This window comes from Castor canadensis, chromosome X (genome assembly GCF_047511655.1).
Source record: "Castor canadensis chromosome X, mCasCan1.hap1v2, whole genome shotgun sequence".
Classification (NCBI taxonomy): Eukaryota; Metazoa; Chordata; class Mammalia; order Rodentia; family Castoridae; genus Castor; species Castor canadensis.
The window spans coordinates 15,146,363-15,166,166 of NC_133405.1; the positions used below are offsets into that span (position 1 = coordinate 15,146,363).

The 19,804-nt window shown below is 37.8% G+C and overlaps 1 protein-coding gene across 1 annotated transcript in view; it reads left to right on the top strand.

The window, feature by feature from the left end:
* The first annotated feature begins 2,203 nt into the window (after positions 1-2,203).
* Fgf13 (fibroblast growth factor 13) overlaps positions 2,204-19,804 on the top strand; it is a 539,487-nt gene continuing 521,886 nt past the window's right edge. Inside the window, exon 1 of the mRNA XM_074062388.1 lies at positions 2,204-2,502. The gene's annotated coding sequence lies outside the window, so the exon portion shown is untranslated. The remainder of the gene's footprint in view (positions 2,503-19,804) is intronic.

Here is a 19,804-nt window from a genome sequence, read left to right on the forward strand (position 1 = left end):
TGAGTGTGCACCATGGAAATTACAAAAACAATAACAGAACTTAGGAGTTTACAAAGTGAACAAATCACTAAGAATTTTTAAAGTAAATTTAAAAGTAATGAGGACCTAGAAGTCCCCATATGTGAAGTGGGAAGCTTGAAAGTTTTCAGCCTTTTCTAAGCTTTCTGTGTACTCAAAAGAGGAGCTTATTTTGGAAGTGAAATAAATATGATTTTTTTCCCTCATCAACTCAAAAGTGGTTGAACTGATTTAGCTCGAACTATAAAAAGACAAGAACCAAATGTGCCCTGGGACAGATTTCTGAGTGCAATAGAATGGAAGCAACCCGAGGGGTAAGGCCATGAAAATATAGTGCCTTAAAACCATATTCCTCTAGCTGATCTTTCAGATGTCCATTGAGGAGTCATGAGGTTGGGTTTAGAGAATGAGGTTGTGAGTCAAACAGGCAACCAACTCAAAATGAAACATTTTTAAATAACAGTTTACTGGGAGTTTCTGGAAATCTGAAATTATTTTTTCTAAACATTTTCATCTTATTTTATATAAAACTATCAGCCCAGTCAAGATTTCCATGGCCATTTAACTAATGAATTTAACTCTGTAGTGACCAATTAAAGAGGGAAGTGGTCTCAAATTGTTAAGAACACAAACTTTGGAGACAGGCTTAGGTCCATACCCTAGCTCTTCCTGGCTACTTGAACTTGATACTGAACCTCAGCTGCTTCTCCTATAAAACTGAGATAAACCTACCACAGAAGGTTGTGATAAGGATTAAATAAATAAGATGCTGAATATAAATACCTAGAATAGTGCCTGACACATAAAGAACTCCCCCAAACTAGTGGTAGCAGTAGTAGTAGCATTTATAAAATTGAGGGTAGCCCAGGGTTTATCTTTGCTCTCTTCTCTACCAAATCATCCACATCAATGTTTTCCAAAAAACAGTAAGAAATACAGTTTATGTGTTGATTAAAGATGCATGTACATAGAGGAAACAAAAGTTTCACAGAACTGATTCTATTTTTTTTTTGCAGTACTGGGATTTGAACTCAGGACTCATGTTTTCTAGTCAAGCATTCTACCATTTGAACCACTCTGCCAGTCCTTTTGGTATTATCTTTGAGATAGGGCCTTTCTTTTTGCCCAGTCCAGCTTGTACTTCGATCCTCATATTTGTGCTTCCCTGTATAAGTGGGATGACAGGTGCATCACCACATCCAGCTATTGGTTGAAAAAGGGTCTCTTGAACTTTTTGCCTGGGCTGGCCTCAAACAGCGATCATCCTGATCTCCAACTCCCATGTAGCTAGGATTACAGGCTAGAGTCACTGCATTTGGCCTAGAGCTGACCCTTATTATGTTTAATACACTCTATTCTAATTCTTGATTCTATTTCATTTCATTCTGTTCTGTCCATTTTATTTCCTTTCATTCTAAATGTTGGTGGCAGTCCAATAAATAGATTTCATTACTATCTAACTGGTCACAGCCAAGTTTGTAAAGCACTTACCTAGGTGCTTAGTTCTCTCAGTAGGCAATTAGTTCTCTCAGTAGCCCAGAGAGCTGTCTTCTTCTGAATTAACACCTCTGGTCAGGAGCTGAAGCCAACAAAGTCTTCTCTGAATCTTCTTCCCTATTAAAATTACCCCCTTAGAATAATGAATTTCAGCTACAAAATGACTAGACATCATTCTTCCTCATATTTTCACCTCTGGTCTGGCAACTAGATGATGACATTCTTTTCTAGACCCTTTTAGCATGTCTAGCCAAGATCAGGGTTTGGCCTGCAAAAACTGGTGTGTGTGTGTGTGTGTGTGTGTGTGTGTGTGTGTGTGTGTGTAGGAACTGGAAAAGGGAGAGAAAGGACTGCCAATTTCTCAATTTTTTCCTCCCATGTCATTTCCCTATCAAGTTTCTGCCAGAATGAAGGAGAATGCTCACTACCCTGAGCAGTAACACTTTCGTTTCAAGGATCCTCCTCCTCTGGAGATGGCTGAGACAGTGAGGGAGTCAAAGCACCAAGTCTTTGCTCCACCTCCCTGGTTTGGTCCCTTCGCCTTGACAGAGCCTTGGTCCAGTAAGATGATCTGACCACAGCTGGTCTCCTGCACTTAGAACAAGTTGGAAGCAAGGGAACTTGGGGAAGGAATTTGGTTTCACTAAAAATAGCTGCAATATAGACCCTGTGACTTACCACTCCTCACAGCAGTCTGATATGAGCTAAGCAGGGTCCACTGGCCCCTGAAATCACTCTGGACTATTTGATTTTCCTGCCTGGAGCTCTTAAAGCTAGAAAGGGCTTTGGGAGCTGAGGGTGCTTTGGCTCAGATGCAGAGTCTTGCAAACTTCAGAAAAACACGGTGACGATATGACCAAGAAACTTCCTGGCCCTGGGAGTGCATGACCGTTGGGACTAATAACTACAGGACCCTTTAAGCTTTTGTTCCATGGTGGGATCTTCCTTGCTTCACGCCACCAGGCCCATTGTGTCTCTACTTCTAAGGTAGGTGAAACCAAACTCATTGGAGAAAATGCTACAAGAATTGGAATCCTCTTCGGTAACCCAGGCCCAGGTTTCTTCAGCTTGGGGTAGGGAGACAAATGTCAGGGCAGAACATAGTATAAAAGACCATGCTCCTAACACACCAGTCAAGCCACAATAATATGTGGAAATTATTTCCTTCCCTTCCACCTTCCCACCCAAAAGCCAAATGATTAGCCAGCAAGAAAGAACCCAAAATGGTAAATTTAACCCTTTCTTGATTTCTCTACCTAGATGTACTTACTCTATCTACTTGCTTTCTCTTTCTTGTCCTATTACTGTGTGATTTTGAATTTGGCCCGTGTTATTTGTATTTACCTTTTCTGCTATGTAGCAGTGAAGAGAAATATAGAGCTGCATAGAAAGGGATTTCTATAGTTCAGTTAGTCTCTGTAAAAGAGGAATTCCAGCTCAGGTACACAAAAGACTTGCTTGTATTACGTTTCCTTTATGAAATACTGCTGTCAGGAGTCATCTCTGATTTCTAGCCTGTTTATAGCAATGGGCCTTGGGGAAGGAGTTGGAATTGAAGGGGAGCTAGGAAGTTTTAGGAGTGAGATTAGGAGCCCTGTGAAAGGAAAAGAAGTAAGCTTAGGTGTTGGAAGGTTAAACACCAGCAAGTTCTTGCCCAGATTTGGTTTTATAACATTATACTAAGCAAACTACTATGCCAACTGTCCAGCTTGCCAAACCAAGGAAATGAAGACACGACACACTTTAGATGCTTTATGTGATGAAAATGAAGATACACTTAAGAGATATGCTTTCTTTAAATGGAAATGACAATCTTAGAATATCACATGGCTTGAGGAAACAAGCCATGTTTGTGGCTGTATATTTTTGAGAAAAATGAATTAGATTGATCTTTGAACATTATATCCCCTCCCCACTTCAAGTTATATAAGTGTTCAATTAATATAAACTTAAAATCTGAAAGCTATGAGAAACACCTTGAAAGTCATGTAATCTACTCCTTATTGGCGCATGAGTTGAAATGACTATCTAGTCTCTACCTAGATTTTTGTCTCCGATTCCCTTGCAACCTCAGAATGGCTTCATGGTAGACTTTCCATTTTGAAGCTTTATCATCAGATCTTATCAATATTGAATCATACTTCTCTTTTCCAATATCACTTTAAGGTTCATTCACTTTGCTACAAGTCTAAATGAAACTTGAACATTTTGAATTATTTTTCCCATGCTGCATTAATGCAACCATAAGGCATCACTAATACCAGGAACTCAAATGTGTTGTCACATTTTATCAAAAATTGTCAGAGGTTTTGAGTTTAACCTGGGTGTGCATTTTTATTGAAACACTCTAGAGAAAGTAATTTCTTTTTCTACTGCTGAACAAAGAGATTTACTGGAGGTTGTCTCTAAATAGCATACTTTCCTAGTACTTTGAACAAATGACTCCAATAATAAAATCTCCATGTGCAAACAACTTTTCAGGAATCCATTCGTCAGTAAAGCAGTGGTTCCCAAACTGTATTTCATGCCAGGCTGGCTGCCCAGGAATCACCTGGAAAGATTGTTAAAAATATAAAATCTGGTCCACATCCCTGGAAATTCTGGTTTCAGAGGTATGGGGGAGGAGCCCCAGAATCTGGAATTTTGGTAATTCTTATGCTGGGACAAGTAAAGCCCTGTATTTTTGTTTTGCTTGTCTTAAGTGTCTTAATGATTTACTTTTGCTTTCAGAATAAAGTTTAAACTCCTTAACTTTGCATTCCCTAGGCCCTCTGTGATCTAGCCTTAACCCACAAATCTTATTCTTCTGTCACATCTCTAACACCCCCACTCTAATAGAATTGGCCACTTTTTTCCATTTTTCTTCCATACCTTTGTTTCATGATATTGTCTTAGACTTGTGGCCCTCCTCAGTTCTCTGTACACTCAGATCTACCTGATTTCTTACGGTCTATACTATGGTGTGCACAAGAATGATGTGGAGGGCTTCTATAAAATGCCTACTCTTTGGTCTCATGTCTGGGGATTCTAATTCAGTAGACCAGGAGATCATAAGACCATCAGGGTATCTTATACTGACTATGTGTTCAGAAATACTGTATCTAGCTCAAATACCATCTCTTTACAAAATAATTTCTGGAAATGTTTGTCCTTCTCTACTTCAATTCCCATAACATCTTGTTTGTAACTCTGTAATTTAACACTATACTCTCTACCTTGTGTTTAAATTATTTGTGTATGTGAAATGATGGTTTCCTGAAGTAAACAAATGTTCATTGAGTACCTAATATAAAAGCTATACCTTTTCTTCAAGAGCTCAAGCTCTTGAAGGGCTAAGAAATTGGGCCTGTTTATCTCTGTAAACACCTTAAGCATGAATATGGAGTGTGTCAGAAGTGGGTATGGTAAAATTTACATCTCTCTGCCATAGATGGGAGGAAGGATAGACCCTGTCACACAATGAAACTTTATTTTCCCTAGTTGATATAGACATGAGATAGGTCCTTTCTGTGTTTCTGTGTTTCTGTGCCCAAATCTGAGATTTACATGCAAGAGTGGGATCTTTAAAGCTTTTTGTAGCTGGGCAATCTCAGAACACAGTGATGACTGGATTCCAGGGAGACTCTCTGCTTAGATAGGATGGGAAGCACCTGGTATTTCTAAATATAGTAGTTCTAACATATGGGAGGGATAAGCATGGTGCCGATGGGTGCTAAGGAGGGACAAGAGACATTGGATGGTAGGGATGTAGATGTGCTTTACTCGGACAGTCTTCCCTTCTTTGCTACATCCACAGCAGCAACTTCATCTGCTATGGAATGGAAATGTGGCTGGTCCTTAATTATTTTCAATTGACATATATAATATAAAATGTAATTACAAAAATATATTATAACTCATTATTAGCTTAGTATACACCCTAATATCCATTCTCAGAAGTACAATATACATATATAGTGTGCATATGTGCACATATGCACATGCTTACCTTTATTGTTATAGATTATTTTATAGAAATTTTGTCAAGTTGTCACACTTTTCTATATCTTATTCTTCTTGCCTTTTATTAACTGTGTGACCTAAGGTTCTCTGCATTTTGATTTTCTCATTGAGAAAATGAAGATACTAAGTTTATCATAAGGTTCTGAGGATTAAGTGAGTTAAAATACATAAAGCAAAGCTGGATGTGCTGGTGCATGCCTGTAATCTCAGAACTCAGGCAGTTGAGGCAGGAGGATCAGAAGTTTGAGGCCAGCCTGGGTTATATAGTGAGACTCTGTCTCTAAAACCAAGCAAAAACAATAAAACAGTCAAAACTGCCATATACCAGTGTTGTCATTGTTACTATTCCCATTCAACAAAACTAACAAATCAACTGAATTCAATTTCACTCTATGTTGGCTGCACAGCATTTTGTGATGAAGATGGTAAATAATTTACTTTTAGTGGTTATTCATTTTGATTCAATTTTTTTGCTACTAAAAGGCAGCAAAATAGCAATAAACACCTGCGAATATATATGCTTGCATTCTGTTGTTTTTTTCTTACTCTGGAGCAGACTCCCAAGAAGAGAATAGCTGGATTGAAAAGTATATGAGTATTGCTTCTAATTTCATTAAATATTGCCATAGTGCTTTCTAAAAGCATACAACAAATCCTTGATTCTAGTAGCAGTATATATGAGTATACTTTTTCCTGCAATCCCACCATGTTTATCTTACTGTTCTTTTTTTTTGGTTGAATTAATATAAATTCATTAATTGGCAATCAGAAATATAACTTCCAGGAAGATGATGCATTTCCATCTGTATAACCAGTACATCCTCTTCTTGCAGCCAGCAACGAAGTTTCAGTTCATGGTCACTTGGCTTTGTTGTTTCTGGGTCATGGTGAGGAGAACCTCATGGCAGGGAACATGTGGTGGAGTGAAGATGGTTGGAAAGAAGGGGATGGAGAAAGAGAAGGGAGGGGAGGGGGAAGAGGGGGAGAAATAGAGGGGGGGGAATGGAGAGGGAGAGATTGAGAAAAGAGAGGAGAGAAAGGGAGAGAGCAAGAGTTACTGCTTCTTTTTACATTTGGTCAGTCCTATGGGCAAAGCAGATGATTCATTGATACTTTAAGTCAAATTTCTCTGGTTTCTTATCAGTCTGGGCTTTTTTTAATGTTGGCCATTTAAGTTTGCTTCTCTGGGAAGTGGTTCTTTACCTGTTTTTGAATAAGTGTTTTTCCTTGTCAACTTGTAAGAGCTATCACCACTATAAGCCCCTCATCTGTTCCCTGGGTGTAGCAATATTTCTGATTTTTTTGTTAATCTATTTTAATTATTATGCCTTGTGCCAAAATTTTGAAAAGTCATGTATTGTAGTACTACTTTTATAACTTCTGGATTTGAGTAATTGGTTAAGAAGATCTCCCCACTCTGAGGTTGTACATATAGTTTCTTGCAGGACTTTTACTATTTTTACATTTAAACATGTCTTTACCTGGAAATAGGGGTCTAATTCTATTTCAAAGTAGTAGCTAATTGCATCCACATAGCTCATTAACAATTCATCTTTTCCCCACTAAAGTGAAATACCACCTTTGACATGTATTAAATGCTTATATATGAGATTTGATTCTGCATTATCTATTTTGTTCTTTCAATCTAATTATTATTCATGTGCCATGCCATGTTTTCATTTGATTACAGTGATTTTAGAGTATAGTCTGATATTTGAATAAGACTTTTCTCTCTCTCCTATCCTCCCTCTCCCCTCTCTTTTATCTTTCATGGATTTTCTAGGATATTTGGTCTTTGTTTCGAGATAGGTTCTCACTATGTAGCCCAGGCTGTCCTTGGTCCTCCTGCCTCAGGCACCTGACTGAGTGCTGGTATTATAGGTGAGCACTACTACTGTTGGGTTCCTAAGGTATTTATTCTTACATATAAATATAAGAAATATATTACATAAACCCCCTACTTTTTACAGAAAAACCACATTGGGAATTTAAATTAGAATTTAAAAGCGTAATATTGACATTGAGAGGATTGAAGTTTTATGATATCAAGTCTTATGATTCATTCATTCATTTTTTCAGGGTTTTTTTTTTACATCCTTCGCAATGGGATTGCAATTTTCTTCACTCTGGTCTGATGCTTTTCTTGTTAAATTTAGCACTGTGTATTATAAATTTTTCATTATTGTGAATATTTTTTCCAATTTCATTTCTTTGTGCTTATTGCTTGAAGAGAGAAACACTATTTGTTTTGTGCAGTAACCTTATATCCCTTCACCAGATAAAATTTTCTGAATAAGTCTCAAAGATTTTAAGCTTGTTTTGGTTTTCTGGCTGTACAAATATAACATTAGCTCACATGGAGCTAGATATCTTTTCTGATGTTTATATTAGTTTGTTTTGGGGTCTTTTTTGTTAGCTAGAACCCCCAAGGCAATGTTGAATAATAACAGGGATAACAGACATTCTTGTCTAGTTCTGCCTTTTACTTGAACAGGTCAGTGATTTGCCATTTGGGATTATATTTGGCATCTGTTTTTGGTAAACAGTCTGTACTATTTTAAGAGATTTCCTTCTAATCCTATTTAACTTAGAAATGTATCAGGAATGCAGCTGAATTTTACCAAATGACTTTTAAGCCTTTATTGATATCATCATTCTTGTGGTTTTCCTCTTTAATTTATTAATGTCATAAATTATGTTGAAAGATTTGCTGATATTCAACCTCCTTCGCATTTCCACGTTTAATCCGATATGTGGGTTAGTAATTTCTATAAAACAAACCAGCCAAAATCTCAGTAACGTAAAAAGCAACAATCATTTGTTATTGTTCATGGGTCTTCAGGTTAGCTGGGGCCTGACTGATCTATTCTGGGCTCAACTAAGTGGCTCTAATTGTCACTGTTGGTCTCCTTTGCTTCAGGTTATAAGGTAGGCACTGCTCTGCCCCAGGTAACTCTTATCCTCCTTCCATGGCAAGCAGGCTAGAAGGAAGGAGGAAATGCATAAGGCTTTGTAAGGCCTAGACTGGGAAGTGATACACTTCCACCTCATTTCATTCATCATAATAAGTAATTTGACTGATCCCAAAATTAAGGGACAAGTAAATGTATATTATGAAAAAAATTCCTGAACATAGGAAAGATGAAGAATAGAAATACCACACCCTAATTGATTATAATTTTACTTTATTGAAAAATTACTAGATTGTATTTACCATTGTTTTATTTGAAATGTCAGGATATATATCCAAAAATGAGTGCCCATAGATTTTTTTTACTTGTAGCCTCCTTTGTATGTTTAGAGATTAAATTTGAATTAACCTCATGAAAAGGAATGTGGAAACTTTCCTTTCTTTTTTATGGCTTGGAAGAATTTAAATGATACTGAAATACTTTTGTAAAAAAGATATTCACGGTTGAATTAAAACTGATGAATCGCTGTACTATGATGACTTACTCAGTGGTAAATATTTATTCATTATTTCATTCTCTTACTTGGTAATTGGCCTATTCAGTTTTTCCACTTCTTGTTGGGTTAATTTGGATTTCTAAAAAAAAGCATCCTTTTTCTTTAGATTTTCAACTGGGCTGCCATAGAGTTTAATGAAGCATGTTTCATAATTATTTAAATATTTCCCTTTTTGTGGTTATGTCTTTTTTGCATTTCAAGTCTTGTAAATATTTTCTTTTTTCCTTAATTAGACTTGAAAGAGGGTTATCCGTTTCATTATTTTTAATAAAAGAACATTTTTGGCTATTTTATTAAAGTTTTTTGTTAATCATTCTTTCTAGTTCTCTTTAGTTTAGTACGTGATTTTTTCCAAATATCTTAAGATAAATACTAAGTTCATTTATCTTCTCATATTTGTTCATGAATGCTAAAGACACTTAAGAATATAAATTTGGGGTTGGAGATGTAGCTCAGTTGTTGAGTGCTTACCTAGAATATACAAGGCCCTCTTGGCTCTGCAACAACAACAAAAAAGAATATATGTGTTTTTTCTGAATATAGCATTCTCTGTGCCATGTACATTTAAAAACAATATGTTCTCTTTTTTTCAGTTCTGAGGTTTCAACTTAGGGCCACATGCTTGTAGGCCAGTATTCTACCACTCAAGTCATGCCCCAGCCTGTATGTTCATTTTTAAATGGTCTAGATAGTTTGCAATTTCACTTTTGACCCAGTGGTGTTCTATGAGTATATTTCTTAAGTCCCAAACCATGATTTTTGCATCGCTTACATTCTATTTAAATTGTATAGCTATTATGCTCAGAAAAGTTGATTCCAATTATTTTTTTAAATTATTGTACATCCTCTGTTTCATCCCTCTTCTCCTTCAAGAGACTTACTATAATTCAGGATCTATCCTCCAAGTCTCTTACATTCTTCCTACATGATTTCCCTGCTTGGTATTTTTTACTTCATGTTCAGTGATTCATCATCTACTCCATCTACCAGGTCGTGATTTTGGGTCTTACACATCTTTCTCTTCAGTTCATCTACTAAGTTGGTAAACAATATTTTTGCAGTCCCAAAGTCTATTTTTATGCTGTCCATGAATCTCCATATATGCTCTTATTTTGTCACGACTTTTGAGGGATGGGTAATGGTTTTCAAGTTATCACTTGTCTGTCCTCGCACTAGTTTCTTTCTTTTGATGTATATTGCTTAAGCATCCCTTCTCTAGTTGCTGGTTGTTGGACCTATAGAGATAGCTATAAAGTACTTTGTTGTCAGTCCATTGAGGTGCCTTGTGGGCAAAGGGGAGCTACCTAAGATGGTAGTAGGCCCACAAGTAGTAGGAAACTAACTAACTGGGAGAAGTTGCCCTGTTTCTGGGTCTACACTGTCCTTATCCTTTTAATTCATTCTTTCTTGGCCTCTTGAAGGCCTAGGAGACCAGGAATACAGGTCATACATCATTTTCTCTGTTTCAAAGTGCTCTTGTACTAGCACTTTGTAGTGTTGGATCCAAGATTTGCTTCACTTTTTTGTGATTTTTTTTTTCAAGATAGGGCCTTGTGAACTATTTGCCTGGTCTGGCTTCGTATTGTGATTCTCCTGAACTTTGCCTCTTGAGTAGCTAGGATTACAGGCATAAGCCACCAGCACCCAGCTCTGTAGAGACTCTTAAAACATCCAGGAGCTCACTAACATCAAGTTTTTATCCATAGGTCCCAATAGCTATTTTTCCAAGGAGAGGCAGGTAGCCTAGAGTTGGCAATGAGAAACAATTTGTTCTTATGTCATCATCTTCTCAGAGCTTTCTGTGGTTTGTAATGAAGAAGAAACTAGCCTCTTTGTGACTGGACTTTAGTTGCATTTCTTTCCAGGCAATCACATTATAATAACACAGGGCTGGTGGTGAAGTTCTGGAAGAGAACCAATATTTATCTGGGTAAAGTTGTGAAAATAGAGCAACAAAAATATTATGATGCTAAAGGATTTCATAATTTTTAAAAACTATACTCATACTAAGTGAGAAGAGGTAGGAGAGTGAATATCCAGAAGACTTATACTGGAGAATCAGACAAATGTCTCTAATGACTTCAACTGGAAGCACTGGAGGAGGCAAGGAAATCAAAACTCACAGGAATTCTGAAAATTTGCCAATTCTAGTTGCATGAGACTTCTAGGAAGTAGGAACTCATAGAGAGATCTGTGAAGTGAAGTTACACTGTCTGTCACAACCTCTTGAGACCAGTGACTTCTGTTTTACTCCTACCTCTGAGTCTTGAGTGAGCTTCTCTCAATAACAAGTTCTTACCTAGAATCGTACAGGGAAGGGGCTTCTGGGAAACCTAGTTCCCAAATGTAAAAGAAGTGGCAATGGTACTGAGTTGACAACGGTATAATGGATAAAGTAACACAGACCATGTGCAGGCACATGCCCACTCTGTGCTAGCACAGTTCCCCACAGGAAGAACAAAGAAGAGCAGTGAAGGATTATGGGTGTGGCAAAGGAAGCCTCTCAAGAGGACTACTCTGCCCTTAGTCACAGTGCCACAGATATGTTGGCTGGCGTGCTTTGATGTGATTCTCAGAAATATCCTCTCCACTAACACTAGAGCCAGAGTGTCATTCAATTCCCAGATGTTTCCAGAATCCTTTAACCCATACCAACCAGAGTCTTCTTGAAAATATCAGCATAGGTTTTTGCAACAAAAAGACCTGGATTCAAATACTGCCAATTCTTTTCAATAGCTGTGGGAACTTGCAAGTAAATTGCCCTTCCTTAGCTCTTTTTATTATTTGTAAATCGAAGTTAACAATATTTAACATTTAAAATAGTTACAAGGATAAAATGACTGTTTATATAAAGCACCATAAATTGTTTCCTCTGTTTTCGGTCATTACTATTGCTGGCCTTTTTAATTAATTTTTTTTTCATTTATTCATATGTGCATACATTGTGCCATTTCTCCCCCATGCCCCTGGCCCCCTCCCTGTTCCCCCCACCCTCCTCGCTTCACAGGCAGAACCTGTTTTGCCCTTTTCTCCAATTTTGTTGAAGAGAAGATATAAGCAATAATAAGAAAGACATAGCATTTTTGCTAGTTGAGATAAGGATAGCTATACAGAAAGATTTCTAGCATTGCTTCCATGTACAAGTGTATTACAACCCGAATTGATTCATCTCTACCTGACCTCTTCACTACTTCCCGGTCACCTTCCCATACTGACCTCTGATGCTTTAAGGTTACTGTGCTAGCTCCTCTGCAGTAGAGACATCAAACACTTTCAAGTTTTGGGTTTCCTACCTATCCCTATTCCTCCCGTATGTGCTCTCCCCTTAGCATGCAACCCAAACCCAACAACATTGCTGCATTTTCCCTAGAACGAAAGTCCTCATATGAGAGAGAACATACGATTTTTGGTCTCTGAGGCTGGCTAACCTTGCTCAGAATGATGTTCTCTAGTTCCATCCATTTACTTGCAAATGATAAGATTTCATTCTTCTTCATGGCTAAGTAAAACTCCATTGTGTATAAATACCACATTTTCTTAATCCGTTTGTCAGTAATGGGGCATCTTGGCTGTTTCCATAACTTGGCTATTGTGAATAGCACTGCAATAAACATTGGTGTGCAAGTGCCTCTGGAGTAACCTGTGTCGCGTCTTTGGTATATCCCTAAGGGTGGAATTGCTGGATCATATGGCAGATCTATGTTTAGATTTTTAAGATTCCTCCCTATAGTTTTCCAGAGTAGTTGTACTAGTTTACATTCCCACCAGCAGTGTACGAGGGTTCTTTTTTCCCCACATCCTCACCAACACCTGTTGTTAGTGGTGTTTTTGATGATGGCTATTCTAACAGGGGTGAGGTGGAATCTTAGTGTGGTTTTCATTTGCATTTCCTTTATGACCAGAGACGGTGAGCATTTTTTCATGTGTTTTTTGGCCATTTGAATTTCTTCTCTTGACAAAGTTCTGTTTAGTTCAGTTGCCCATTTCTTTATTGGTTCATTGGTTTGGGGACAATTTAGTTTTTTGAGCACCCTGTACATTCTGGTTATCAGTCCTTTGTCTGATGTATGGCTGGCAAATATTTTCTCCCACTCTGTGGGTGACTCTTCAGTTTAGAGACCATTTCTTTTGTTGTGCAAAAGCTTTTTACTTTTATGTAGTCCCATATGTCCATTCTTTCTCTTAGTTGCTGAGCTGCTGCGGTTGTATTGAGGAAGTCCTTGCTTATAGCTATTATTTTCAGAGTATTCCCTGGTCTTTCCTGTACTGACTTCAGAGTTTTGGGTCTGATATTAAGGTCCTTGATCCATTTTGAGTTGATACTACTGCAGAGTGAAAATACGGATCTAGTTTCAGGTTTTTGCAGGCAGATAACCACTTTTCCCAGCAACATTTGTTGAAGAGGCTGTGTTTTCTCCATCGGATGTCTTTGGAGCCTTTGTCAAAAATAAGGTGGACATAGCTGTGTGGATTCATATCCAGGTCCTCTATTCTGTTCCACTGGTATTCATGTCTGTTTTTCGGCCAGTACCATGCTGGTTTTATTGCTATTGCTTTGTAACATAGTTTGATGTCAGGTATGCAGATGCCTCTGTAATTGCTCTTTTTGTTGAGTATTGCCTTGGCTATTCATGGTCTCTAGTGGTTCCAAATGAACTTTAGGGTAAATTTTTTCAGTCTCTGTGGTGAATGTCATTGGAATTTTGATGGGAATTGCATTAAGCATGTAGATTGCTTTTGGTAGTATAGCCATTTTCACTATGTTGATTCTACCAATCCATAAGCACGGGAGATCTTTCCACCTTCTGTAGTCTTCCTCGCTCTCTTTCTTCAGTGGTTTCCTTGTAGAGGTCATTCACATCCTTTGTTAAGTTTACTCATAGGTATTTGATTTTTTTTTGAGGCCATTGTAAATGGAATTGTTTCCATATATTCTTTGTAAATTTCTTTGATTTTGGTGTACAGAAAAGCTAATGATTTTTGTAAGTTAATTTTGTATCCTGCCACCTTGATGAAGCTGTTTATGGTATCTAGGGGTTTTTGGGTAGAGTCTTTTGGGTCTTTAAGATATAGGATCATATCATCTGCAAATAGGGAATATTTTGACAGTTTCTTTACCTATTTGTATTCCTTTTGTTTCTTCTTCTTGCCTAATTGCTCTCAATAGAAATTCCAGTACTATGTTGAATTAGAGTGGGGATAGTGGGCACCATTGTCTCATTTCTGATTTTAGGGGAAATGGTTTCAGTTTTTCTACATTAAGTATGATGTTGGCTATGGGTTTGTCATATATAGCCTTTACAATGTTGAGGTACATTCCTTCTAGTCCTAGTTTTCTTAGAGTTTTTATCACGAAGTGGTGTTGTGTCTTGTCGAAGGCTTTTTCTGCACCTATTGAGATAATCAAGTGGTTTTTGTCTTTGCTTCTACTGATTTGCTGTGTTACATTTATACATTTGTGTATGTTGAACCACCCCTGCATTCCTGGGATGTGTTGTTGGTTTCAGTTTGCCATTATTTTATTGAGGACTTTTGCATCAATGTTCATTAAGGAGATTAGCCTATAGTTCCCCTTTTTGGAGTTGTCTTTGTCTGGTTTTGGGATGAGTGTAATGCTGGTTTCATAAAATGAGTTGAGCAGTGCTCCTTCCCTTTCTATTTCTTGGAAATTTTTAAGAGGAGTTGGTATTAGGTCTTCTTTAAAGGTCTGATAGAATTCAGCTGAGAATCTGTCAGGGCCCAAACATTTCTTTCTTGGGAGACTTTTTAATTGCTGCTTCAATTTCATTTTGTGTTATAGATCTGTTCAGGTGATGATATCTTCTTGGTTCAATTTTGGATGGTCATAAGTACCTAGAAATTCATCCATTTCTTCAAGATTTTCAAATTTATTAAAATATAGGTTCTCAAATATTTTATTAAAATATAGTCTCTGATGATTTCCTGGATTTCCTTGGTGTTTGTTGTTATTGCCCCTTTTGCATTTCTGATTTTACTGATTTGGGTTTTTTCTCTCCTCATTTTGGTCAGTTTTGCTAGGGGTATGTTGATCTTATTTATTTTTTCAAAAAACCAGCTTTTTGTTTCATTGATTCTTTGTATAGTTTTTTTTGTTGTTGCTGTTGTTTTTCTTTCATTAATTTAGGCCCTTTTTTTTTTATTTCTCTCCTTCTGCTTGTTTTGGGATTTGAATATTCATGGTTTTCTAGGAGTTTGAGATGTACCATTAGGTCATTGATTTGAGATCTTTTTGTCCTTTTAATATATGCACTCATGGCTATAAACTTTCCTCTAAGGAGTGCCTTTGCTGTGTCCCATAGGTTCCGGTAGGTCATGTTTTCATTTTCATTAACTTCCAGGAACATTTTAATTTCCTCTTTCATTTCATCAGTGACCCATTGATCATTGAGCAATGTGTTGTTCAGCTTCTGATTGTTTGCATGTTTTCTACTGTTGTTTTTGTTGTTGAGTTCTAGTTTTAATGAATTGTGATCAGATAGAATGCATGGGATTATTTCTATTTTTCTATATTGCCTGAGGCTTGCTTTGTGCCCTAAGATATGATCAATTTTGGAGAAAGTTCCATGGGCTGCTGAGAAGAATGTATATTGTGCAGAAGTTAGATGAAATATTCTGTAGACATCAACTAGGTCCTTTTGATTTATGGTGTGATTTAGTTCTAGAATTTCTTTATTGATTTTTTTGTTTGTTTGACCTATCAGTTGGTGATAGGGGCATATTAAAGTATCCCACTACCACTATGTTTGTGTCTATATATACTTTTAGGTCCTTCAGAGTATGTTTGATGAAATTGGGTGCACCGACATTGGGTGCATATAGGTTGATAATTGTTATTTCCTTTTGGTGTATTTCCCCTTTTATTAGTATAGAATGTCCTTCTTTATCTCATTTGATCAATGTAAGTTTGAAGTTTACTTTGTGTGAGATAAGTACTGCTACTCCTGCCTGTTTTTGGGGGCCATTGGCTTGCTAAATCTTCTTCCAGCCTTTCACCCTAAGCCAGTGCTTGTTTCTGTCAATGAGATAGGTTTCCTGTAGGCAACAGATTGCTGGATCTTCCTTTTTAATCCAGTTTGCCAGATGGTGTCTTTTGATGGGGGAGTTAAGTCCATTAACATTCAGTGTTAGTACTGATACATATGAGGTAATTCCTGTCATTTAGTTGTTTTTGTTGTTTAATGGTTTGATTATGTACAGGTGAATCAATGTTACTCTCCGATTCCTTGTCTTTTCTTCTCCTGTGGTTTGGTACTGCTGTCCTCTCATGGTTTTGTTTGCTTTCATTTTCTGTATGCAGAATTCCTTAAAGAATCTTTTGTAGTGGTGGCTTCGTGGTCATATATTGTTTTAGTTTCTGCTTATCATAGAAGACTTTTATTGCTCCATCTATTTTGAATGATAGTTTTGCTGGGTAGAGTATCCTAGGATTGAAGTTATTTTCATTCAGTGCCCAGCATACCTCAGTCCATGTCCTTCTTGCTTTTATGTTTTCTGTTGAGAAATGTGCTGTGATTTTGATGGGTTTACCTTTGTATGTTATTTGTTTTTCTCTCTTACAACCTTCAATATTCTTTCTCTAGTCTCTGTGCTTTTTGTTTTACTGATAATATGTCAAGTCTGTTTGGTGTCCTAGAGGCTTCCTGTACCTGAATAGGCATAGCTTTCTCTAGGTTTGGGAAATTTTCTGTTATTATTTTGTTGAATATATTATGAATCCCTTTTGCTTTGCAACTGTTCTCTTTCTTCAATGCTCATGATACTCATGTTTGGTCTTTTGGTGGAGTGGGTAAGTTCTTGCATTTTCCTTTTGTAGATCTTGAGTTGTTTGACTAATAACTCTTCAGCTTTTCCTTTAATTTCCATTTTATCTTCAAATTCTAGAGTCTGTCTTCTGCTTGTTCTAATCTGCTGGAGTGGCTTCCATTTTGTTTTGTATTTCTGTTTCATTCTTTTTCCTGAGGTTTTTCATACCATGGGTCACTTCTTCTTTAATATTGTCAATTTTCATCTTTAATTCATTTATCTTCCAATTTATAGTGTACTCTGTTTCATTTTGTGTTTATTTAAGAGTCCTGTGAGTTCATATTTTTGTTGCTGTGTCTTCTGTTATTCTTTATTTTTAGTGTCTTGGAATCTTGAGTGCCTCTTGTACATTTTGTTTAACCATGTGTAGTAACATCTCCATGAAATTCTCCGTGATTACTTGCAGGATTTTTTTTTTTTTGAGGATGTTCTTGTGGGCATCATTGGGTTCCTTGGTGTCATTTATCTTTGTTTTGTTGGAGTCTAGACCTGGATATCCATTTTCTTCATTTCCCTCTGGATCCTGTATTAAATTATTTTGGGGGGAGAATGGATTCCAATCCTTTTTTGTCTTCCCATCACTCTACTTGGTACTTTGCACTATGTTCTTGATAGGCTATTGGTGGTTTCAGTCACCTGTTTTCTTTCGTTTGGTTAAATTTTGTTTTGTGGGTGTATTGGATTTTTAGCTTAGTTTATGTATGCTGACTCTTTCCCTGGTCTAGGTGAAATTTAACTTGTATTATCTAACTCGCAATAGTAAAACAAACAAAAGAAAACAAAAAAAAACCAAGGAAATCAACAGGGAGAGGTGAACAAACAAACAAACAAGAAACAAAACAAACAAAGACACAAATAAACTCTAGGTTCAGGAATTTCAGTCTTATTAGTTCTGGTGTTACTCCTTTAGCATCCAGTCTTGGTGTTGATATTTAAGCTGAAGCACTGTCTTAGTCTTGCCAGGTGGTTGGGGAGTCTCACCAGTTTTTCTTCTTTCAGTGGCAGCTGCTTAGTCAGCTCCCCCCTCAGTGAGGTGTGGTTTGTCCTTAGGTTCTGGAAATCAGCTCTGTAGCCCACCAGCCATCCTGCTTTGGAGTTGGGTTTTTGTTGTGTTGGTTTACTGGGGACTTGTTTTTTTGCCTCGCCCTGGGGCAAGGTCAGTGATCCATCCACTGGCCCCCTGCTGTCAGCATGTTGTGATGGTTTGCTGATTATTTTTCAATTTTGCAGTGTTGTTTGTCTTTGGATGTTGCTCACTGGCTCAAGAGATAAGCTTTGTGGACCACTACCTGCCCTATTTCATGCAGTGGCTTACCACCTGCCCACTGTTGGCTCTCCTGCCTTTCCAGCCATTTGTTTACTGAAAGTTCGCACAGAGATCAGTTCCTTGCCTCTTCCCCCTTCTCCAGTGTGCTTATGGCATCCTGTACCCTCTGCTGTGAGTTAGTTTTCAGTTCATTTTATATTGTTCAGTTTTGGTTTTTTTTTCTGTGGTGGGGGATCAGTCTGCCTAGGAGGCTATGCTGGTTTATCACAGGGGTGACTAGGGGAATACCATGTGATGGTTGTTGCTCACCTGTTGGTCTTCTGAATGTCTCCCAAGCAGGTTTGGAGCCGGCATCTGGTGGCACGGGAGCCCTCTTGTTTTCTCAGTGTAATGTGGCATGGAGAGGCTTTGTACGAGATAGGGGTTCAGGGTGTCAAAGTCTTGATTCTTTTTGATGCTTTATTTCTGCCAAGTGTGGCTCCAGCGTCTCAGTAAGATTTTTGATTTATGGAGCTCACACTGTCTGCTTCTGCACCCTAGTCGCCATCTTGGATCCTCTCCTTGTTGCTGCCTTGACAATGGCTCTATCACATATCTACAGCAAACCAAATATCACTGTTGCTCCTTTCCTTTCGTAGCAAGTGGGAACCCTCAAAGTGGTTCCTTTTTTGCTCCCCTAGTAGCATTGAGGCCAATCTGCTAGTGTTGATCTGAGTTGGTTTCTTCAAAAGCAGACAACAGAAAATCTTTAACTTGTAGGCTAAATGACGTGGGGAGGAGGGAGTTTTTACATAGTATAGTAGAAGAAATATAGGAAAATATTCATTAAGAAACAGTCATGGGACTACAGAGTTGCTCAATGGATAAGAGTGCCTACCTAGCAAATGTAAGACCCTGAGTTCAAACTCCAGTTATGCCAAAAAAATAATAATAATAAGAAACAGTCATGCTAGACCCTAGTAGTAACAGAACAATGAGAACATGAAAAGGGAAACAGTACAAGAGGTTGTATTTGGAGAAGTCGAATGAGGAAGAAGGAAGAATCCCAGAAGTGGGAAATTGAATAAATAGAGAGGTCCTTTAGAGAAGACCACAACTAGCCACATATCAGGTATATTTATGAAAACAGCATAATGGGCAAAGTAACTCTGACCATGTGCCAGGCAGGTACCATTCTGTGCCAGGTAAAAATCACAGTGTTATGGTTTGGATAAGTGTTCCCCAAAGGTGCATGTGTTAAAGGTTTGGTCACCAGCCTGTGCTGCTTCAGGGAGGTGGTGTAACCTTTAAGAGGTGGGTAAGTTATGTCACTGCAGGTGTGCCCTTAAAGAGAATATTGGGTCCCCTTTTACTTCCTGGCCACCTTGAAGTGAGTAGCTTACTACATGCTCCTGCCATGATGTACTGCCTTGCCACAGACTTTAAAACAGTGGGCCAACCAACCATGAGCCCCAAACCTGTGAGCCAAAACAAACCTTTTCTCCTCAAAATTGATTAGCTTACGTATTTTGTTACAGTTATGGAAAGCTGACTAACACACACCTAGTGAGTTACAAATAGTTTCAAGTGAAGGGAAGTACAGGTACAGGTACAAGTGTCTAATCATTAGAAACCCAGTTTGCTATTTCTTGACCATTTGCATGTGACTCCCCTTTCTCCCAAATGTAACAGCTGAATACAGTACCAGTTGCGTATCAGGGTTTTGTGATAGGCATAAATCCAAATCCT